Source organism: Oenanthe melanoleuca, chromosome Z, assembly GCF_029582105.1.
Source record: "Oenanthe melanoleuca isolate GR-GAL-2019-014 chromosome Z, OMel1.0, whole genome shotgun sequence".
NCBI classification, from domain to species: Eukaryota; Metazoa; Chordata; class Aves; order Passeriformes; family Muscicapidae; genus Oenanthe; species Oenanthe melanoleuca.
In genome coordinates, this window is record NC_079362.1 from 18523095 (window position 1) to 18548013 (window position 24919).

At 49.8% G+C, this 24919-nt stretch overlaps 1 pseudogene; it reads right to left on the reverse strand.

Annotated features, from left to right (window-relative positions):
* LOC130265425 (histone-lysine N-methyltransferase EHMT2-like) overlaps window positions 1-17336 on the reverse strand; it is a 45743-nt pseudogene extending 28407 nt beyond the window's left edge.
* Between the last annotated feature and the right edge of the window lie 7583 nt (window positions 17337-24919).

The following is a 24919-nucleotide window of genomic DNA, read 5'->3' on the forward strand; positions in this document are numbered from 1 at the left end:
CCCAAAAACCACCGAAAAAATACCAAAAAAATCGTAAAAAATTCTAAAAAAACCCAAATCCCCCAAAAAATCCCCCAAAAATTCCCAAAAATTCCCAAAAATCCCCAAGCCCACCTGCTGACAATGCGCTTGGTGTGCAGCCCCCAGCCTCAATTTGGGACCCCAAAAGCCCCCAAATCGCCCCCAAAAAACCCCACAAAAAATTCATAAAAAATCCTAAAAAAACCCAAAAAATCCCAAAAAAATCCCTAAAACATCCCAAAAAATTCCCAAAACATTCCAAAAATTTCCCAAAAACTCCAAAAATGTGTGAGGACCCCAGACCTGCTGACAATATGCTCAATGTGCAGTCCCCAGCCTCAATTTGGGACCCTAAAATCGCTCTAAATCCCACCCAAAAAACCGCAAAAAATCCCCAAAAAATCATAAAAAATCAGAAAAAATTCCTAATAAAACCCCCAAAATTCCCAACAATTCCCAAAAATTCCCCCATAATTCCCCAAGCCCACCAGCTGACGATGCGCTCAGTGTGCAGCCCCCAGCCTCAATTTGGGACACAGCCCCTCCAAAAACCACCCAAAAATCACAAAAAAATTGTAAAAATTCCCAAAAAATCCCCCAAAATTTCCAAAAATTCCCCCCCAAAATTCCCCAAAATTCCCCAAAATCCCCAAGCCCCCCAACCTGCTGATGATGCGCTCTGTGTGCAGCCCCCAGCCTCAATTTGGGACACAACCCCCCCAAAAACCACCCCAAAAAAATCACAAAAAAATCACAAAAAAAATCCTAAAAAAACACCAAAAATCCCCAAAAATTTCTCAAAAATTCCCAAAAAATTCCCCAAAATTCCCCAAGCCCACCTGCTGACGATGCGCTCGGTGTGCAGCGCCCTGCCTCAATTTGGGACCCTAAAACCGCTCTAAATCCCACCCAAAAAACCGCAAAAAAACCCAAAAATAAAAAAATTAAAAATTGCAAAAAAGTCCCAAAAAATCCCCCTAAAAATCCCAAAAATTTCCCAAAAATTCCCAAAAAAATTCCCGAAAATCCCCAAGCCCATCTGCTGATGATGTGCTCCCCCCAGCCTCCATTTGGGACACAACCCCCCCCCCCCAAAACCACCCAAGAAATCACAAAAAAATCGGGAAAAAAACCCCAAAAATCAGAAAAAAACCCCAAAAATCAGAAAAAAACCCCCAAAATCCCCAAAAAATTCCCAAGAACTCCCCCAAAATTCCCCAAGCCCACCTGCTGATGATGTGCTCGGTGTGCAGCGCCCTGCCCGCCGCCCCCAGCCTCAGTTTCCTGTTGAGCTGCAGCGCGACCCAAACCTCGGAGCGCTCGGGGGTCAGGTCCAGGGGGGAGTCGCCCTCCTTGTTCCGCAGCTCGGGGTCAGCACCACGGGACAGGAACAGGCTGGGAGAGAGAGAGACCCCCACCCAAATTAGAGAGAGACTCCTCCCCTAATTCAGGTCCAGAGGGGAGTCGCCCTCCTTGTTCCGCAGCTCAGGGTCGAACCCGTGGGACAGGAATAGGCTGGGGGGGAGAGACCCCCACCCAAATTAGAGACCCCTCCTCAAATGAGAGACCCCACTCTAATAAGAGACCTCAACTCAAATTAGAGACCCCAACTCAAATTGAAAGAGAAAGCCCTCTTCTAATTCAGGGATCCCCAAAATCCCCCCCAAATCCCATCACGGGATTCCCCAGTTCCATCAATGGAGCCCCCGGGACAGGAACAGGCTGGGGGGGAGAGACCCCAACTCAAATTAGAGAGAGACCCCTCCTCTAATTGAAAGAGAGATCCCAACTCAAATTAGAGACCCTAACTCAAATTGAGAGAGACCCCTCCTTAAGTTCACAGACCCCTCCCCAAATTCGGGGATCCCCAAAGCCCCCAGCCCCAATTCCCTCTCACCTCACACAGTCATGGTAGCTCTCCCTGGCTGCAATGTGCAGGGAGGTGTCCCCATGTCCCCTGAAGCCCCCAGACCCCTGTGACCCCCCCAGACCCCCCAGAGCCCCCAGCCCCAATTCCCTCTCACCTCACACAGTCGTGGTAGCTCTCCCTGGCTGCAACGTGCAGGGGGGTGTCCCCATATCCTGTGTCCCCTGACTCCCCTAAAGCCCCCAGACCCGTGACCCCTGTGACCCCTCTGAAGGCCCCCAGAGCCCCCAGCCCCAATACCTGACACAGTCGTGGTAGCTCTCCCTGGCTGCAATGTGCAGGGGGGGTGTCCCCGTGGAAGTTCACGGCGTGCAGGTCGCACTGCGCGTTCAGGAGAACCTCGGCGATCTCGGCGCTGCCCGTGAACGACGCCCAGTGCAGGCAGATGTTCTCCTCCTGGGGTTTGGGGTGAAAAAATGGCATTTTGGGGGTTTTGGAGTTAAAAAATGGGGTTGGGGTAAAAAAAATGGGGGGTTGGGGGAAAAAATAGGGTTTGGGAATCAAAGAAAAAAAACATATTTAGGGGTTTAAAAATGTACTGGCCACCAAATAAGAAATGTCCTAGTTTGGACAAACTTAGGGGGAAAAACTTCCAGAAGAGCTTCCCAGGGAATAAACCCCCAATTCTTTATCCCACTGGACTTAAGAAAAAAATATTTTACTCAGGGGGAAAAGTGGAAAAAACCTATTTATTAACACATACAAGAGAAACACTTCCCAGCACAGATCCAGGTGACAAAAAAATTTTCACCGAGAGAGAAAGAGAGACGTGGACGATTCGATCTTCACTAGAAGGACGAGATGCTTCTCTGGCCGGTGTCCAGAGGCAGGCCGCAGGGTTCCTCCAGAGCGAGCTGGTGCTGATCCTCGGGAGGTGAGGGGCGGGGGGAAGGGAGAGGGAGAGAGAGAGAAAGGAAAGAAAAAACAGCTAGCAAGCCTTAAACAACAGCGAGCTAAAACAAATAATTCATGCAATATAAAGCCAAAAAATCAAGAAAAAAACAGCTAACTAACAAACCAGGCAACGAACTACTACCACAGCAGCGAAAAGCCACAAGCAGCAGCAGCCAGAGCCAAGCGAGCCATGGCAAGAAGAAAAAAAAACCAAGGCCAGTCTACAGAGTCGAGCCCAGGCGGCCCCTCCCCCTGGAGCAGATAGCTTCATGGCCAAGGGGGGCAGGGTAAGAATTCAGTCAAAACACCAACCCAGGACATGGGGTTAAAAAATGGGGTTGGGGTAAAAAAAATGGGGGGTTGGGGGAAAAAATAGGGTTTGGGAATCAAAGAAAAAAACAGATTTAAGGGTTTAAAAATGGGGTTTGGGGGTTTAAAATGGGGTTTGGGGGTAAAAATTCGGTTTACAGATTTTAAAAGGGGGTTTGGTGTAAAAAAATGGCGGTTTGGGAGTAAAAAATGGGGGGTTGGGAGAAAAAAAATGGGGTTTGGGGGTAAAAATAATGGGGGTTTGGGAGAAAAAATGGGGTTAGGGGGTAAAAAGTGGGGTTTGGGAATAAAAAAAAGCAGATTTAGGGGTTTAAAAATGGGGTTTAGGGGGTATGAAATGGGGTTTGGGGTAAAAAAATGGGGTTTTGGGGGTAAAAAATGGGGGTTTGGGGGTAAAAAAATGAGGGGTTGTGTCAGGGTCCACACCACATGCGGAGTCCTGATAGGTTCTTTTAGGGATCTCAAAGCGCAAAAGACACAGTAGGGGACAAAACAAGTTTACTTTTGCAAAAGATGCACTTTTATTTAGTGCCAACAAAATGCGATAGAGGGATGGAGAGAGACAGAGAGAGAGAAAAGGGGTTGGGATTATAGTTACCAGACGGGCAGACGATCCTCGTGGAACCAGCCAATAGATGTCCGTTGCCGTCTGGGGAGATCTCGGGGATCTTTAGTTTGAGGGTGTCTATTATACTCTTTTTCCAAGGCGTTGGGCGACTGGCCAAACAGGTGAGGACTTTCATGGACCTTTTGGGTTCCGTGGGGGGAACAAACCCACAACAAGCCCAAGCGAGTCCTTGTTAATGAAACAAACACAGGGCGCTCCATCTCTGACCAGTTCATTGTTCTCACACCTGTGGGAGCCTTGTCGACTAAACACAGTTGAGTGCACCGTGACTATCCGTAAACCAGTCTCCTGAGAAACCAGTCCTGGTCCGATGGGCACCACCTGCGAACAATCGCTTGGCGTTCCTCCCATCCCTGGCCAGTGCCTTTAAACTGCAGTTTGAGGGGTCTTCTTAGGCCTCAGGCAAGGGTCGTTGGGCAGAGCAAACGAGAGGCTTTCAGACGGACTCTCACACCACCCCGTGACCAACAAGCGTTGCCGAGAAAACTCCATCAGCGTGATGTTGTGACGTTGTAGCATCTTTCAGGAACTGTCATTGGTAGCATATCCCGGAAAGTAGGGACAGAAAAATTAGGGATCAGAGAGAGAGAGGGAAAGAGGAAAGGAAAAGGAAAGAAATAAACACAAAGATAATAGAGCAAAATAATCACAAGAAATTGATTGAGAAACAATTTTTCAAACAAATCACAATCATAACAAATTGAAAAACAAATTTTCAAACAAATCACAATCATAAAACATTCAAAATTAATACAAATCAATAAAATAACCTTCAAACAATTATTAAAGCAAATCAATCAATAATATAACTTCCAAATAATATTAAAGCAAATCAATATTGATTATAATATGTTTAACAGAATTGATTAAAGCAATTGTTTTTCTAAACCTTTAAAAACTTAACATTATTAAAATGAATAATACCAATTATACAAACACAAAAATTTGAATGATTTTTTTTAAATCTACTGCTACATTTTCTACAAACACTAAATCACAAGCAGTTCTTAAGCATGCACACCCATTGCTCATACACCCCAATAGCATTTCAGGAATCTCCTTTGGATAACTTTCAAAGTTACAGACATTCTGATCTATGTCTAAGCAAATATCTTGAGCTCTGATTGCATTACTTTTACAGATAAACCCTTGTTGTTTCCAGACAATGTAAGTTTCCAAATTAATAGTTTGTTACTTTTCAGCAATTTGACAGGCCCATTCTCTATGCTCAAAAGGATAGAGAATAGCTCCGTCATGATTCAGCCCTAATGCAGTGATAGGGAATATTGAATGTAATGAAACATTACATATGGTCAGTGCAAAGGCTGTGGCTGTGTTATGCTGGGGTAGTAGTTTTATCAGGATTGGAATTCCTTTTCAAAATCATGAACATTATTCCAAATTATTCTCCGAATTTCAGTAGGAAAAGTGGTTTCCTCCACTTCTTGTATAATTGAGGCAGCAACTGACTGCATCCACAATTGAACATAGATACAGCAGAGGGCTAAAGAAATGTTAGCCAATTTATTAATTAATACTTCTAAATTAATACTATTCAAAATTCCCAATCTTGTTCCCACAACACCGGTTATGTCTCTTGTTTGTTTCTTGAGAGGATCCTCCTGGTCTTGCATTGGCAATTTGACTTGTTTAAAAGACTAGTTTACCAAATTACCTAAGATCCAATTTTAAAGATTTTCATGCTCAGTATAACCGGTGGTTGGATAGTAGGTGTTATAACATTAACATCAAGTTCCCCTCAGTATTTTATATTGTTTTTACCACACATAATTTCACAGGAAAATTGTACAACAGTTCAATTTTGATTTTGGATCTTCACAAAATATAACACAGCTGTAAGGTCCTGTGCTGTAACTGTATACAGGTTTGATGAGGGATTCAGCAATTAATCTTCATGTTCCATGGTATTATTCTGTGAAAAGTAAACACAACAGAATCTGCCACAAAGAGGCAGGAGGTTAAAATGATGGAACTATTCAGCATGTAATGTAGATTGGAATTCTGTTAACTTCCCAATAATTTGCTGCTAAAAAGGGAGCCGCACTGTACCTCCTTTAAACACAGCATAAGAGTCAGTGTAGGTGCAGACAAAAGAGGCACTCAGCGCTTCAAGCTGCAAAACACTCCAAATAACCATCAGCAACCCAACCCAAGAGCCAACCCATCCCCCAGCAATAATTTGTTCAGCAGAAACAACATTAGTGAACAAAAAATTAGTGAACAAAGATTGTTTGGGGGAGAGAGCAGAGGCTATTTTAATTACCAAGACAGGTTTGTCATAGCTGCTACCCAAGCTCTCAGTTTCTGTTACTTGCCAGATTTTTTACAGTTCCTTCTGTTACTGAGAATTTCTGGGCCACCCTGTCAGAGGGGGCAGTCCCAGTAGTAGCTATCTTCAAAAACTTCACTTCCTGAGAAGGTGTTTGTATTTTCTTTGAGGCAATTTGCAAGTTAGGGCTTTCCAAATGGGAGATTATTTTTTGTTGGGTATCCCCCACTACTTCTATTTCATCTCCTCCCACAAGGGTATCATCAGTATATTGATAAACAGCCCCATTGTCAGGTTTGGGTTTTTGGTTTGGCCATACAGGGGAGTTTTGCAAGTCCTGTATAACCAGTTTGAGCCCTTCTTTGGCACCAGAAGGAGGAGGGTATTGTTTTACATTTACAGGTAATTGCATAGGTGATTTATATCCAGCAGTGAGTTTTATTTCATGTATGATTTGCAAGCAAGCAGCTTTTTGAATGTTTTCTAGGAGTTGGTCGGGGGTACCAACTAAAGCTACAAGGTCTCCCTTTTCCAAAGGGTTAAGCCCTGCTGCCCAATAAACTGCCCACTGAGTTGGGGACCATAAGTTACGTTTGACTTCTGTTGTTAAGAAAGTCCTATGTCCCCAGTACCCACTAGCTGCTTCTTCTGATAATTTAGTAGCAGTGTACAGGATTTTTGTAGTGGTTATTTGTGGGTCAAAATTCTCATCATTGATAAAACTGTATTCTGTTTTAACCAAAGGTCTCAAGCTAGGGCAGCAATATTCCCCACTATTTTTCATCAGAGTCAGTTCTTTTTGAGGATATATTTGATTAGATTCTTTCTCTTCTGTTTCTTTTGGCAAATCAGTGTGTTTTAAAGTGTTGGTGTGTTCTTGTCTTAGGGCAGCTCTTAAAGAATGAATCTCATCTCTCAAAGCGTGATTGTCATTCCTTTCTTCATCTAATTGTTTTTGCAAAGTTTCCACTAAATTTTGTAGGGAGTCAATAATTGCTCTTTCTTCACTTCTTCGCGTAAAGCGAGTTTCTATAGCTGCTGTGAGACAGGCCCCCAAAACTGAGCAGAGAATGGTCTTATTTCTGCCCAGTTTGAATTTTGTTTCATGTTGCAAAGAATGTATCCTATCAATCACATTTTCTAAATTAAACCAGTTACTGTATGCCCAATCTTCTCCCCCTTGGGAGGGTCTGGCTTTGTACTTAGCTAGCAAAGCATAAAAAGCATTTTTATCTTCTTCAGACATTTTTACGAAGGGACTAAAACCACTCTCAGGGAGGCACACTTAAAATTACACAAAAAGCACAGCTAAAACTGTGTTTCCCTTCTTGTCCCTGGAGCGGGTGAAGAGACCACACTACTTGGGAGGTACTACCTTAGTTACAAAACAGCTTGTCTCTTCGCAATCCCAAGTAGTCAACAACAAAACAACAAACACCCAGCCTTTAGCTGAGGACAACCCCTTTCTTCCCTGCCTGGGTTAGGGGTCTAAAACAACAAACACCCAGCCTTTAGCTGAGGACAATCCCCTTTCTTCCCTGCCTGGGTTAGAGGATCAAAAACTGCCTTGGAGATTCTCTCCTCAACTACAACAAGCAGCTTAACAACACATATATAACAAAAACACAAGTCCCATCTTTTGCACCGTTGAGATCCTTTACAAAAAATTCTCCAATAACTGAAATGGAGTTGATTCTCCACCTGGGTCTGTGTGCAGATTGCGGGAAGAACCCAGTACCACCTCCCTTGCTTTCCAACACTGTTCAGTCCTCACGGTACTGACAGGCTGGGTGCAGCTGAAATGGCACAGGTCATCCCCTGGTACAAAGTGCACAGAAAACCCCCAACTCCTCCAGTATCAGGGAATCCTGCCAACTACGCCAATTTAATGTCAGGGTCCACACCACATGCGGGGAGTCCTGATAGGTTCTTTTAGGGATCTCAAAGCGCAAAAGACACAGTAGGGGACAAAACCAGTTTACTTTTACAAAAGATGCACTTTTATTTAGTGCCAACAAAATGCGATAGAGGGACAGAGAGAGACAGAGAGAGAGACAGAGAGAGAGTAAAGGGGTTGGGATTATAGCTACCAGACGGGCAGACAGTCCTTGTGGAACCAGCCAATAGATGTCCGTTGCCGTCTGGGGAGATCTCGGGGATCTTTAGTTTGAGGGTGTCTATTATACTCTTTTTCCAAGGCGTTGGGCGACTGGCCAAACAGGTGAGGACTTTCATGGACCCTTTGGGTTCCGTGGGGGGAACAAACCCACAACAAGCCCAAGCGAGTCCTTGTTAATGAAACAAACACAGGGCGCTCCATCTCTGACCAGTTCATTGTGGGAGCCTTGTCGACTAAACACAGTTGAGTGCACCGTGACTATCCGTAAACCAGTCTCCTGAGAAACCAGTCCTGGTCCGATGGGCACCACCTGCGAACAATCGCTTGGCGTTCCTCCCATCCCTGGCCAGAGCCTTTAAACTGCAGTTTGAGGGGTCTTCTTAGGCCTCAGGCGAGGGTCGTTGGGCAGAGCAAACGAGAGGCTTTCAGACGGACTCTTACAGGTTGGCATGAAAATGAGGGGTTTGGGGTTAAGAAAGGGTTTTTGAGGGGGGTCAAAATGGGGTTTGGGGAGTAAAAAGAGAGTTTTTGGGGAAAAAAAGGATTTTTGGAGAGGAAAAATTCCTCTTCTAGAACAAAACCCCCTCGTTTGGGGGTCCCTGAGGCCCCCCCCAGTATCCCCCAGTCCCTCCCCGGTGTCCCCAAATATCCTCAGATGTCCCCAGGTGTGTCCCAGGTGTCCCCAAATGTCCCCCAGTCCCTCCCAGCTGTCCCCCAAGTGTCCCCCAGATATCCCCCAGATGTCCCTCAAGTGTTCCCAAATGTCCCCAGGTGTGCTCCAGTCCCTCCCAGGTGTCCCCAAATGTCCCCCAAATGTCCCTCATGTGTCCCCAAATGTCCTTCAGGTGTGCCCGGGTGTCCCTCAAATGTCCCCAGGTGTCCCCAGGTGTTCCCAGGTGTGCCCCAGGTGTCCCCAGATGTCCCCAGGTTTATCCCTCAAATGTCCCCCAGCTGTCCCCAGGTGTCACCAGGTGTGTCCCAGGTGTCCCCAGGTATGCCCAGGTGTGTCCCAGGTGTCCCCAAATGTTCCCCAAATGTCCCCCAGGTGTCCCCAGTTGTCCCCAGGTGTGTCCCAGGTGTCCGCAGATGTCCCCAGGTGTGCCCAGGTGTGCTCCAGTCCCTCCCAGGTGTCCCCAAATGTCCCCTAGGTGTCCCCAGCTGTCCCCAGGTGTCCCCAGGTGTGCCCAGCTGTCCCCAGGTGTCCCCAGGTGTGCCCAGGTGTGTCCCCAGCTCACGTTGTCGGTCAGGGTGACGTCGGCCCCGCGCGTCAGCAGCCGCCGAATGACCTCGATGTGTTTGTGCTCAGCCACAGATGATCGGGGTCCAGCCCCCGTTGTCCTGGGGGTCAGGCAGGGGTCACTCAGGGGTCACTCGGGGGTCACTGACCACCCCTGACCCATCCCTGACCCCCACTGACCATCCCTGACCCCCACTGACCCCCCTAAACCCGGACCCAGATGATCGGGGTCCAGCCCCCATTGTCCTGGGGGTCACTTGGGGTCACTCAGGGGTCACTGAGCACCCCTGACCATCTGACCACACCCAGAACACTCAGGGCAGTCCCTGACCACTCCCAGGACACTCTGAGGACGCTAAGGACACCTGTGGGACACTCACTGGACACCCTCAGGACAATTCCTGGACACCCTCAGACACTCAGGACACTCCCAGGACACTCAGGAAAACCCCTGGACAGCCCCAGGACACTCAGGCCACTGAGTGGACACTCCCAGGACAGTCACTGGACACTGAGTGGACACTCACCTGTGCATTGACATCCACCTGCCCCGTGCTCAGCAGCAGACTCCACCATCTCCAGGTTCCCGTTTTTGGCCACATGGTGCAGGCAGGTGGAGCCGTCCTCCTCCTGTGACATCAAAGAGAGGTAAGGTGACGTCACACAGGGCGTGGGGATGTCATAGAGAGGGGTGGTGATGTCATACATAGAAGTGGTGACATCATACAGATGGTGGTGATGTCATACAGGGACTAGTGATGTCATACGGGGTGGTGACATCATATAGGGATGTGGTGACGTCATACAGGGATGGTGACGTCACAAATAGCACAATGATCATATACAGGGATTGTGATGTCACAGGGAACACAATGATGTCATGCAGGGTGCTGTGACGTCATAGAAAACACGGTGATGTCACAGGAGACACAGTGATGTCATGGCATGGTGGCATCACAGAGAGCACGATGACATCATACAGCATGCTGTGATGTCACAGGGAACACAGTGATATCATAGAGGGGACGGTGGCATCACAGAGAGCACGATGACATCATAGACCGCACTGTGATGTCATAGATTATGTGGTGATGTCATAGGGGACATGGTGACACCATAGAGAGCACAATTACATCATTGAGGGGACGGTGAGGTCACAGAGAGTGCAATAACATCACACAGGGCACTGTGATGTCACAGAGAACACGGTGACATCATAGGTAACATGATGACACCATAGAAGGCACAGTGACATCATACAGGGCACCATGACATCACAGAGGGTGTGGCGACATCATAAAGGACACGGTGACATCACATATAGCACAATGACGCCATAGAGGGGACAGTGCCGTCACGGAGATCGCAGTGACATCACACACGGCACTGTGATGTCACAGAGAACACGATGATGTCATAGGAGGCACGGTGACAGCATAGGAGTGGGATGACGTAACACAAGGGACAGTGACATCACAGAGAGCACAACGACATCATAGAGAGCACTGTGACATCATAGAGCATGTGGTGATGTCGTACAGGACATGGTGATGTCATAGAGAGCGCTGTGACATCACAGAGCACGTGGTGATGTCATAGAGAGCACTGTGACATCATAGAGCATGTGGTGATGTCATAGAGGACACAGTGACATCATAGAGAGCAGTGTGACATCATAGAGCATGGGGTGATGTCATAGAGGACACGGTGACATCATAGAGAGCACTGTGACATCATAGAGCATGTGGTGATGTCATAGAGGGCATGGCGATGTCATAGAGAGCACTGTGACATCATAGAGCATGTGGTGATGTCATAGAGGACACGGTGATGTCATAGAGAGCACTGTGACATCCCAGAGCATGTGGTGATGTCATAGAGAACACGGTGATGTCACAGAGAGCTCTGTGCGGTCATAAAGGGCACTGTGACATCACACAAGAGGAAGCGACATCACCCGGGGCAGCAACACCATGTGGGGTGTGGGGGGTGTGGGGGTTACCGCGGTGTGTGATGACGTCACGGTGACGTCACTGGCCCGGTGGTGACGTCACCTTGCTGTAGACGCAGCCGCCGCGCTGCCTCCAGCTGGTCGTGTGCCATGGCCTCCATCAGTGGCGTGCGGCGCTGCTTGTCCACGGCGTTGATGTTGGCGCCTTCCTGGGGGGACAGAGTGACCACTGAGTGGCCGCTGACCAGTACTGACCAGTATAGACCAGTACAGACCAGTACTGACTGGTACAGACCAGTACTGACCAGCACTGACCACCCATGGTCATCACTGACCATCACTGACCCCCCACCCCCAGCGCTGCTTGTCCACCACGTTGATGTTGGCGCCGGCCTGGGGGACACAGAGTGACCGCTGAGTGACCACTGACCAGCACTGATCAGTACAGACCAGTACAGACTGGTACAGACCAGTATAGACCAGTACAGCCCAGTACTGACCAGTACTGACTGCCACTGACCACCCATGGTCATCACTGACCATCACTGACCCCCCACCCCCAGCGCTGCTTGTCCACCACGTTGATGTTGGCGCCGGCCTGGGGGACACAGAGTGACCGCTGAGTGACCACTGACCAGCACTGATCAGTACAGACCAGTACAGACTGGTACAGACCAGTATAGACCAGTACAGACCAGTACAGACCAGTACTGACCAGTACTGACTGCCACTGACCACCCATGGTCATCACTGACCCCCCCACCCCCAGCGCTGCTTGTCCACAGCGTTGATGTTGGCACCGGCCTGGGGGGCAGAGAGTGACCACTGAGTGACCGCTGACCAGTACTGACCAGTACTGACCAGTATAGACCAGTACAGACCAGTACTGACCACCCATGGTCATCACTGACCCCCCCACCCCCAGCGCTGCTTGTCCACAGCGTTGATGTTGGCGCCAGCCTGGGAGGACACAGAGTGACCATTGAGTGACCACTGAGTGACCACTGAGTGACCGCTGAGTGACCACTGACCAACACTGACCATCACTGACCAGCACTGACCAGCATTGACCAGTATCTCAGGTGTCCCCAGATGTCACCCAAGTGTGTCCTCAATGTCTCAGGTGTGCCCACCTGCAGCAGCAGGTGACAGATCTCCAGGTGTCCCCAGGTGTGCTCAGGTGTATCTCACATGTCCCCAGGTGTCCCCATGACCCCCAGGTGTATCTCAGGTGTATCTCAGGTGTAGCTCCAGGTGTCCCCATGCCCCCCAGCGGTCCCCATGTCCCCCCAGGTGTGTCCCACCTGCAGCAGCAGGTGACAGATCTCCAGGTGTCCCCAGTGTCCCCAGGTGTGTCCCACCTGCAGCAGCAGGTGACAGATCTCCAGGTGTCCCCAGTGTCCCCAGGTGTATCTCAGGTGTTCCCATGCCCCCCAGGTGTGTCCCACCTGCAGCAGCAGGTGACAGGTGTCCCTTCTGCGCTGCCGCGTGCAGAGCCGAGTGCTTGCTCTGAGTGTCGCTCTGGAAATTCGGGTCCAGATTGTCCACTAGGGGAAACGGGGGGGGTGAGGAACCCAAAATGGGGTAGGGAACCCAAAAATAGGGATCGGGAACCCCCCAAAAAATTGGGATAGGGAACCCCCCCAAAAATTTGGATCGGGAACCCCAAAAATGGGTGAGGAACCCCAAAAAATGGGATCCGGAACACCGAAAATTGGGATCCAGAACCCCGAAAAGTAGGGATTGGGAACCCCCCCAAAAAATTAGGCTCAGGAACCCCAAAAAAAATTGGTGTCGGGAACCCCAGAAATGGGATCGGGAACCCCAAAAAATGGAGTCTGGAAACGCAATATTGAGGTCAGGAACCCCCCAAAAAATCGGGATCGGAAACCCCCAAATTGGGATCAAGAGCCTCGGAAACTGGGATCGGGAACCCCAAAAATGGGGGCCGGGAACCCCAAAAATGGGGTCGAGAACCCCGAAAATGGGACCTGGAACCAAAAAAAATTGGGATGGAGAACCCCAAAAAATGGGATCCGGAACCCCCCAAAAATTGGGATCGGGAACCCCAAAAAAATCGGGATCGAGAGCCCCAAAAATTTGGATCCAGAACCCCAAAAATGGGATCAGGAACCCCAAAAATTGGGATCCGGAACCCCAAGAATTGGGATCCGGAACCCCAAAAAATTGGGATCGTGAACCCCGAAAAATTGGGATCGTGAACCCCAAAAATTGGGATCAGTACCACCCCCCCCTTCCCCTCCCTCCCCCCCCCCTTTCCCCCCCCCCCCCCCAAAAAAAAAAAAAAATTTGGATCGGGAACCCAAAATAATTGAGTCAGGAACCCCAGAAAATGGGATTAGGAACCCCGAAATTTTGGATCAGGAACCCCAAAAATTGAGTCAGGAACCCCAAAATAATTGAGTCAGGAACCCCAGAAAATGGGATTAGGAACCCCGAAATTGTGGATCAGGAACCCCAAAAATTGAGTCAGGAACCCCAAAATATTTGAGTCAGGAACCCTGAAAATGGGGTCGAGAATCCCGAAAATTGAGTCAGGAACCCAAAAAATTTCCCCCCACGGACCCCAGACTCCACCCCAGGACTCCCCAAACCCCCCCCAGGGACTCCTTGAGGATTTTGGGGTCCCCCCGATTTTTGGAGTCCCCTTTGGGATTTTAGGGTCCATAAACTCAGGATGACCCTGCCCAGGATTTGAGATATTCCCTCAATTACCCCCCAGAATTTTTGGGGTTCCCCCCAGATTTTGGGAATCCCCCCAATTTTTGGGGTCCCTCTCTGGGATTTTGGGGTCTCCTATGGGATTTTGGGGTCCCCCCAACTCACGCAGCATCAGGATGACCCCGCCCACGATTTGGGATTTTCCCTCAATTCTCCCCCAGGATTTTTGGGGTTTCCCCCAGATTTTGGGATTTCCCCAATTTTGGGATCCCCTTTGGGATTTTGGGATCCCCCTGAGGTTTTTGGGTCCCCACTGAGGTTTTTGGGGTCCCCCAACTCACGCAGCATCAGGATGACCCTGCCCAGCTCCCCCTGCTTGACGCTCAGGTAAAGCTGCCGCGGGTGGAACCGGAGCTTCTTCCTCCTGGGGGGAACTGGGGGGAACTGGGAGGGACTGGGGGGAACTGGGATCAATTGAGAGGGACTGGGATAAAGTGGGGGGGGGACTGGGATCAACTGCAGGGGACTGGGATGGACTGGGAGGGGATCAGGATAGACTGGGATCAAAATGGGAGGGACTGGGGGGGAACTGGGATGGGACTGGGATAAACTAGGAGGGGATTGGGATGGACTGGGATCAAACTGGGAGGGACTGGGATGGGATTTGGGGAAACTGGGAGGGACTGGGATCAACTGGGGGGCACTGGGGGGAAACTGGGAGGGAACTGGGATAAACTAGGAGGGGATTGGGATTGACTGGGAGGGACTGGGATGGACTGGGATGGGATTTGGGGAACTGGGAGGGACTGGGAGCAACTGGGAGGGACTAAGGTGGACTGGGACGCGATGGGATCAAACTCGGAGGGACTGGGATCAAACTGGGATAAACTGGGAGGGACTGGGATGGGATCTGGGGACATTGGAGGAATTTCAGGCTGTCCCAGGTGAGTTCTGGCATGTTTTATCCCCCTCAGGTGTGGGGTTTTTTTGTTTTTTTCCACCCCCAGGTGTGTTTTACCTGCTCAGGTGTGTTTTACCTGCCCAGGTGTATTTCAGGACTCAGCTCTCAGTCTCCTGTCCCAGCAGAGCCTTCTCCAGGCTGTCCCAGGTGTATTTTATCCCCCCCCCAGGTGTGATTTTTTTGGTTTTTCCCCACCCAGGTGTGTTTTACCTGCCCAGGTGTGTCCCAGGACTCACCTCTCAGCCTCCTGTCCCAGCAGGGCCTTCTCAAGGCTGTCCCAGGTGTGTTTTTATCCCCTCTCAGGTGTATTTTATCCCCCCCAGGTGTGTTTTTTGGGGTATTTCTGTGCTCCCAGGTGTTTTTACCTGCCCAGGTCTGTTTGTTCTCTCACCTCTCAGCCTCCTGCCCCAGCAAAGCCTTTTCCAGGCTGTCCCAGGTGTGTTTTTGGTGAGTTTTATCCACCCCAGGTGTGTTTTTATTCCCCCCAGGTGTGATTTTTTTTTTTTTTTTTCTCCTCCCAGGTGTGTTTTACCTGCCCAGGTGTGTTTTACCTGCCCAGGTGTATTTCAGGACTCACCTCTCAGACTCTGTCCCAGCAGGGCCTTCTCCAGGCTGTCCCAGGTGTGTTTTTGGTGAGTTTTATCCCCCCCAGGTGTGATTTTTTTCTGTTTTTTCCCCTCCCAGGTGTGTTTTACCTGCCCAGGTGTGTTTTACCTGCCCAGGTGTGTTTCTCTCACCTCTCAGCCTCCTGTCCCAGCAGGGCCTTCTCCAGGCTGTCCCTGGGGGCAGCCCCCTGGCGCTCAGGGCCCCCCGAGGGCAGGGGCAGCACCGGCCCCCCCCGAGCTGTCGATGGGCTCAGCCCGGGGGTCGGGGGGAGGGGCACGGCCCTCGCCCTGCCCCCGCATCCGGGCACTGGGCGGGGAGGGGAAAGGGTCAGAGATTCCAAAATAACCCAAAATCCAAAAAAATCCCACCATAATAATCCAAAATCCAAAGAAATCCCACCAAAATAACCCAAAATCCAAAAAAATCCCACCAAAATAATCCAAAATATCCCAAAATATCCCAGCCCTCGCCCTGCCCTCGCATCCGGGCAGTGGTGGCGGGGGAGGGAAAGGGTCAGGGATCCAAAATTATCAAAAATCCAAAAAAATCCCCCCAAAAATCCCACCAGAATAACCCAAAATCAAAAAAAATCCCCAGAAAACTCCAACCAAAATAACCTAAAAACCCTCAAAAAACCACCCCAAAATATCCCAAAATAACCCAAAATATCCCGGCCCTCGCCCTGCCCCCACATCCGGGCACTGGGGGGGGAGGGGAAAGGGTCAGGGATCCCAAAATAACCCAAAAACCTAAAAAATTCCCCAAAAAATCCCACCAAAATAATCCAGAATAACCCAAAATATCCCAGTCCTTGCCCTGCCCCCGCATCCGGGCACTGGGGGGGAGGGGAAAGGGTCAGGGATCCCAAAATAACCCAAATCCCAATCCCATTTTTCCCATTTTCCCCCATTATCCCCATTTTTGCCAATTTTTCCCTTTTTTTTCCCATTTTTTCCCCTTTATCCCCATTTTTCCCATTTCCCCTCAATTTCCCCATTTTTACCCAATTTTCCCCATTTTTTCCCATTTTTTTCCCATTTTCCCCCAAATTTTCCCATTTTTCTGCTTTTCCCCATTTTTTCCCATTTTCCTCCATTTTCCCCAATTTTTTCATATTTTTCCCCATTTTTCCCATTTCCCTCTAATTTTCCCATTTTTTCCCATTTCCCCCCATTCCCCATTTTTCCCATTTTCCCCCACTTTTCCCATTTTTCCCATTTCCCCCCATTTTTCCATTTTCCCAATTTCTCCCCATTTTTTTCCTTTTTTCCCCCAATTTTTCCACATTTTCCCACATTTTTCCCATTTTCCCAATTTCCTCCCATTTTTTCCACTTTTTTCCTTTTTCCCTTTTTCCCATTTTCCCCATTTTTCCCGTTTTCCCAATTTCCCTTTTTTTTTCGTTTTTTTCTCCAATTTTTCCCCATTTCCCCCCATTTTTCCCCCCCATTTTCCCCCATTTTTCCCCATCCCCCCCTTACCTCGGCGTGGGCGCCTCGTGCCGCCCCCCCTGCTCCTGGCCGGGTTTGGTCAGCGGCGCCCCCTCGGAGCGCGGCAGTGTCACCTCCTGGGCCTCGGACGCGTCCTCGCCGCAGTGGGGACAGAAAATGAGACCCCCCAGGCGGGACACGCAGGAGCGGTGGAACCAGTGACCGATGCAGACATCGGGGTGGCACTCCAGGAATGTCCCCTACAGGGACAGGAGAGTGTCACTGAGTGTCACCAGGGGCCACCAGGGGTCACCAGGGGTCACTGAGGGTCCCTAAAGGGGGTTTGGGGACAGAAAATGAGACCCCCCCAGGCGGGACATGCATGAGCGGTGGAACCGGTGCCCGATGCGCATGTCGGGGTGGCACTCCAGGAATGTCCCCTGGGGATGAGATTGGGGTCACTGAGTGTCACCAGGGGTCACTGAGTGTCACTGAGTGTCACCAGGGGTCACCAGGGGTCACTAAAAGGGGTTTGGGGACAGAAAATGAGACCCACCAGGTGGGACATGCAGGAGCGGTGGAACCGGTGACCGATGTGTACATCAGGGTGAAACTCCAGGGATGTCCCCTACAGGGGCAGGAGAGTGTCACTGAGTGTCACCAGGGGTCACTGAGAGTCATCAGGGGTCACTGTCACTGAGTGTCACTGAGTGTCACCAGGAGGCACCAAGGGTCACAAAAGACAGGCCTCCAGCTGAAACACCAACAACATGGGACCTGTTTCCTATGGTTAAAGCCCAAAGGGAAGACCTCTGTCCACCATGAAAGGAGAGCAAACAAGGAACCCAGTCTCTGGGACTGCATTTGGCAGCAAGCTCAGCAGTCTGCTGCATGGTACGAGGTGTGGGCAAGATCCTTCCCCTTGGCTGCCTTGCTTTGGCTGGAGACCACCCAGCCTCCTGGGTAACTTGGCTTATGCCCATCCTGAAACCGTGGCTGCATTGACTGGCCCAGCACCATCCTCTGGGGCTTCTCAGGCTCTCAAATATGAGCCCTTGAAGCCCTCTGCTGCCTGGCTTGAGGCTTGCAGCCATGCCACCTACTCAGGCTGCTCTTCTGCTAAGCCAGCCCACCAAGACTGCCTGAAAAATTCAGGTGCATATTGAGTCCTACCAGTTTTTCCAGCTTCCTTTTTTCTTCCTCTTGAGCACTCTGCCAGAGTCTGAGAGCCTTGCTGCACTGCTCTTCTGCCCAGCGGAGCTGTTCAGCCATGTTTTCACATTGCTGCTTGCTGGAAGATCTTACAGCTTGCAGCTCACGCCGAAGGCCCTTCACATCCTCTGCAAACATGACAAATGGCAGCAGTCAGACACTACACAGGCAGAGGGCTCTGCTGAAATTAAACCCTTCCAGTTTCAGGCAAGGAGGGACCTGCCCCCAGCTCCTTCACTCCTCGGAAGCCCTGAGGACAGAGCTGGCTTTGGAGCAGCCGCACCGGGCAGGATGATCACCAGAAACAAAGCGCACGAGGCTCTCACCCAGGATCACCTCCTTGGCCTGCGTGGCTGAACGAACTTGGCCTTCCAGACGGCTCCTGGCCATCTCCAGCTCCAACACGTGCTGCTGAGCCTCCAGCAGGCTGCATTGCAGGCTCTCCTTCTCTGACCTACAAGTCATGGAGAAGAAGAGAAATTGTTCCTGGCACACAGAAGCACTTTTTCTGGAAGATGTACCTAAAGAGCTCTACACCAGAGTATGGAAAACTGCTTGCATGGAAACTCAGATATAGCAAGACTATTTGTACCACTTCAAGTAGCAAAGCAGGCCCCTCCAGGTGATTAGGCAGTCATAATCTAGCCCAGCACAGAATGCCCAGTTGTGTTTGATCTCAGCAGCCAGAACTCCAATTGCTTTTGCCTGACACACCCCTCGTGGGTGGCTGTGCCCACAAAGTCTCTGCCAATGAGCAAAAGCCCAGCCTCTGCTCACAGCCCTGAGCTCATCAGCACTTCCAAGTCACTCCGCAGGTGCACAGAACGCAGTGTTCTCCTGCCTGACTCATCAAAGTGTACTGCCATTCATATTGCATGTAGAGATACTTTGTTTGCCAGTAGCTCTTAGTAAAAGGGACTAAATGATTGCACTGAACCATATATGAAAACTCTGTCCTCCCTCCACTAGCATGAATAAGAAACCAGAACCAGGTTTTTATCTGAACGAGAACCATCTTGGAAGTGGGACAAGTATCCTCTCATTTAAAACACTGGAATGCCATGAACAAGAACACTTGCTACTTTTTTTGTGTAAATACTAAGTGCACCAGCTGTGCCCAAAAATCTTGTTACTCTTTAAAAAGGAAAAGGGACCATCCAAAGTGAGCTTGACACTTATAGAGGTGGGTGAAGAAGTGAGCAAGAATCAGCGCTCAGCAAGAATCCCTAGAAAAGTCTCACGACCTTTCCCTTCTGCTGCTGTGGCTTGTAAGGAAATCTAGGTCCTGCACCATGCTTCATAAGAGTAAGCTGAGAAGGGTCTCAAGATTTTCAGCATGACCCTCCAGGGTCACGTGAAGCATCAGTGTCCTACTCACAACATTTCCATGTAAGAGCCACAAAAATAACATTCAGGTCACAGAATAATTTTCTTTTTCCTCATATCTCATCACCTCTCTATCTGAGAAACTTTTGGAGAGCACACAGGAGGCAGTAAATCCTGACGTAATTGCACACCTTCAATCATGTCCCACCCAGGGTCCCCTCCTGCCTTTACCTGGCCTCTGCCAGCTGCTCAGAAAGGCCTCGTAGCTCCCGCTCTGTGGCTGCCAGTCGGGCTTGCAGGGCAGCGTTCTCTTGTGCCAGCACCGCCTTGTCCCTGCACACAAGGGGGACAGTGTGTGCCCCTGGCGAGAGAGGTCCTGGAGAAGCCTCTCCAGAACCCTGGGGGCTGGCTGCTGCGGGCGGCAAACCTGGAAGCAGAGGGGCACCATTTCTGTAGAGGAACAGCAACAACAACAACAACAACAACATCCTGGTCTTAGCTTGGTGACAGAAGCAGCATTCAGGGTGGTCTTGCTAGGACAACTCCCTCTCCCATTGGTGCTGTCTAGGAATAAGGTGACCATACCTTTGGCACTGCCAGAGGAACCTCTTCCTTAATCTGAGTCCTTGGAGGCTGCGATTCCTCTGCTCTCTCTGCCTCCACTTCAAATGGCCAACAAAGTGAGGAGTGGCACTTTCTCTCAAATGCAGCCAACTCCTTCAGTCTACAACAAGGGGACAGATGAGAAAACCATTAATAGCAAAATAGTCTCCTTGTAAAAGCAGGACTACACACAATGTCCAACGTGAGGCAGTCTCCAGCACTTCCAACAGGCCTCTAATTCTACCTCAAGAGAATGCTAGAATTCCATCCCTAGACCTGCATCTCCCTTTGTCATTTGTGCAGAGGACAGAGTCACCAGTGAGAAAGTCAAAACCAGTGAGAAAGCTCAGGTACTCTCAGCTTAACACCTTCCTGCCTGCTCAGTCCTACATTCCTCTCTGATAAAGAGGATACCAGACTTGCAAATGTTCTTCTTTGGCTAAGACAGCCTTGCCCAGATGAGCACTGCCACAATGACTCTTGTTTTCAGTAGTGCAACAAGGAAAGAGCCTGCAAGCTATAGCTTAGGGAAGAGGTGGGTGTGAATATCCAATCCAATAATGAAAGGATCCCAAGATGGTTTAGGCTGCTTAGGACCCCATGAAGCTAAAAGCCCAGTCTTCACCTCCAAGCACTTGGGGTCAGCTATGGAATCTGGACAGGCTGATCAAGCTCTATCCAGCAGAGCCTTTCAAATTTCCAGAGGTGGAATCTGCACAAGCTCTTTGAGGAGCTTGTTCTACTGCATTATTGCAATTGTAATTCAACGCTTCTCCTGAGGCCCAGCCTGAACCTGCCTTGCTTCTACCCTGGTCCACTTCGGAATGCTTCTTGTCATGGTTTGAGAATTGAGTCCCACGAAGCAGCTTTGCTGTAGGGTGTCTTGTCAGCCAGACCTGCCCACGGGCTGCCTTCCCCTCTGTGCTGAGCAAGTCCAATGTTGAGAAAGCCAAATGTGTTCTCTGATGCTGGGCCTCCTAAAACCCAGCAATGCCCAGCCCTGCCCAGACAAAGTGAGAAAGCTCAGCACACACCTGAATTTCCAGGCGCTGCACACTCTACCCGTGCTCTCCTGCTGCTCCGCTTTTCCTGCCTGGGCCGAGGAGTCCCGACTGGCAAGCAGCTCTCCTGTTGGAGCCTGCAAGGAATGGGCAGGGAAAAAGTACAAACAAGCAGTAAGGAGCAGGGAAGTTGGCTGCTGAGAGCTGGGAGAATCAGAAAGCAGAGACACAGCTCAGCTGAAGGTGAAAGCTATTGTGCAGCTGTCGTGGTGTGACTTGGGTTTGCCAACCTTAATATATTTAATTCCTTTTAGAGACGGGACCCAGGAGTAGAGACAAGGCAGGCTTAAAACTTAGAAAGGTGCAAGAAGAAATTTATTAATAACACAAAAAAATATTCAGAATAAGATCCCTAGGTTGTTTCCTCCTCCCCTTCATTCAACATTTCTTACTAACAAATATACAGAGAGCACTTCAGTCAGTGATACATTCAAATAATCGATTCAGTTCACTTAAGAGAGAAAAGTCCCTTTTTGGTTATGGCTTAGGGGGCGTCTTCACCTTCACAATCCACATCCGCCCGGGAAAAATATTGCAGATTATGACTCCTCCCATTCTTTCACAGTCCTTCCAGAGCTGTGCAATGGGTTATGTTACACACATGGGGTAGTACTTTTAAAGGCAGGCTGCTGAAAAAAACCCAAAATTCTCTTCATCTCCTTCACTATCAAATGTCTCTGTCTTTATTCCAGTCCCAGGACAGAGAGAGCTTCATTCCCCGAGGCAAAAAGTCATCTCTTTCTCTATTAAATGTCTCTGTTCACTTTTCAGTCCCAGAACAGAGAGCTATATTTCTCCAAGGCAAAAATAAGGTTCTTCTTCTCAAGTATCCAAACCTCCCCAAGTATATTTCACAGTTTAAACAAATTTTAGTAAAGTTACAATCCCCTTAGCCCACAAAAAAGGTTTTCAGCTACTTATCAGTTTGCATCTTTTCAATCTCTTCCCACCAGGAACTTTATCTTCATTGTGCTGACTTCTGAAGTCTCCAGGCTTTATTCCTTCCCTTTCAGGAGAGCTTAGAAAAAATCGAGGATCTTATCCAGGCATGAAGAAGTTACAATTGTATCCAGATCGTGAAAAAACAGTATGGGCAGCTGGAGGCCTCTTCTCTCAGAAGGAGGAGGGAAGGGGGAAGGGAGAGCCTTTGCTGGCTCCCCGATCCCCCCTGCTCGGCCATGCCACGTGGAGAGGGGAGCTCTGGGCCGTGCAGGGCCATGCAGTCAGGGACGGGGGTCGGGACCATGCGGCCGGGCTGGGCCCCCCGCAGAGCTGGGGCCGGGGACCCAAACCGGGCCCCCAGCAGAGCCGGGGTGCTGAGCTGGGCACCCCGCAAAGCCGGGGCACCAGGCCGGACTCCAGGTCGAGCCCAGAGCCGGGCCGGAGCCCCTGGCTGGGGACCACCACCCCCGGAGACCGGAAACCGAAAGAGAGTGAGCAAAGCTGATGCGCTGTGATTTGTGAAAGTGAAATAACTTTTCATTGGTTTCCCGAGCTGTCCATCACCAAATCAGCTCTCTGATTGGTGGCAGCTGCCCACAGAGGAAGCTCCCAGAGACGGGAGAGCCCCTCCCACTCCCCAGATTCAGGGGGGCCTGCTCTGAGGTGAATCCACCCCTCCCCCCGAGCACGTGAAACCAACACAGCGGGGGATATTGATCATGCACAAAGGGGCTCACTTTCACACCAGTAGCACTAAACCACATCATGCTACTGCTCATCTAACACCCAGGGAGGTTCACAGTCCCTGTCACAATGCCAGGAAAATGATGCCCGCATGTGAAAGTTCAGATCCCATTTCCCACGTGTCAGTGGCTGCGCTGAAGTGCCAGGTCGTGGCAGGACTCTGCCTCAGCATCTTCAGCCACAAAGGGCAAGTGCTGCCTGATGAGAAACCTGCAGCTCTGCCCTGCACCAAAGCTCTGCACTGTACCAGCCAAAGCTCCACTCACTGCTGCAGGATGCTCAGGCCCTGGACAGGCAGCCAGTGGACGTTTGTCCTTTGCCTCCCCTTTGGCCTCTGGAGGAAGAGAGCGAGCCAGAGGAGCTTCTGCTGCTGGTGTGGTGCTCTGCAGACAGACAGACAGCAGTGTGAGGGACTGGGAGTAACCTGTCTTTCAGAACCTTATTTCTCCTGAGCCCTATCCCAATCTGTCCTAAGGAGAAGTCATGAATTTGGATACAAGTGGGATGCTCAATCACTAAAACTTAATCCACGTGGGCTAAAGAGACTAATGTTTGGATGGGACTGCATGTGTTTCTGAAGGAGATATCTCAGCCTGATTACAATCATCATGCTGCTTGCAAAAGTTGACTTCCATTAATTAAAACCTTTTCAATGCAAAAGGAGGGAACCCGATGGAATCCTTTTGGTTGTGCTCCTGCTGACATTGATGTGGATTTTCTTTCAGTCTGTCGGGGTGGCATTCTACTGCAACAGGCCAAGCCCACAGCTTGCTCCACAATTCTCAGACACCAGCATTGTCAAGGATGCCCCTCTCACTCACCGAACCATAGACTTGACTCTTTCCATGGTTGAGGCGACCTGCCAGGGGAAAGGGAAGGGGAACGAGGTGCTGTTAGAAACTGGCTGTGCTGAGGAATCCCACAGAACAAGGCCACCCAAGCAGAGAGCATTTTCCATTCACAGCATCCCTCCAGGAGCAACATTCTTTAGCATAGCAAGCGCGGCTACAGGGCAATACCCTAGGCTGTGTCTCCTTGTTGCTTGGCCTTGTCACTAAGGAAAAAGAGTCTTGGCCAAGAAAATGCAAATTGTTCCTTAGCAATCAGTGCTTACATTGTAGCTGATTGTCCACCCTGCAGCTAAAGCAGCTTTTTTGTCCTCTCTTTCCTGGATTTTTTTTCTGTTTTCTGAATTACATGCAGTATTTCCCATGTGGTTGCTCTGAACAATTCCCTAGAAAAGCTTCCCCAAGCCCCTGTTAGCGCTTGAGGTTCTGTTGGGACACAGCACAGGCCCAGCTCCGGGGTTCAGGAGCACACACAAGCTGCTGAGCAGTTTGCCCTTCAGCACAAAGCCAGTGGCTCTTCTAGCACACAGAGAGGAAGCAGTGAGACAGGTACATCTTTCAAGGACTCAAAGCAGAAAGAAAGTTGCTTTCCCTCAATTCTGAAGAGAACCGCACAGTGTTTAGAAGGATGCCTCCAAAGCTCTTCCATCTGCATTTTGGAAGTTGTCCACACCCTGCTGTGCAGGAGACACCTATTTCTTAGTTGAAGTTGTTGGTAGGAGCCTTACCAAACTTAAGGCATTTTTTTTATTACACTTTTATTTCAACGTGCTGCACAAAGGAAAAAACTTCTACTTACGCCTCAGACCATTAAAAATTTTGCAGGATGAAACCGCTGAAAATGCCCTGCCAACTGCTCTATGGACTTGCTCCATCATTTCAGCAGGGCTGCTCATGGCCGTGGGCTGGAAAACAAAACAGAAAAATGAGAAAGAAACCCACTTGCACAAGTCCCCAGACTGTGCAAGGAAAAGAGGAAAAGAAGACATAAGGATGCCCGTGTGAGTCTTCAGACTCATACAACAGCAGGCAAAATAGAAAGACTCCCTTTTCAGGGCACAGACTGCTGCCTGAGAACCCCTTGTGAGAGTCCATCTGAAAGCCTCT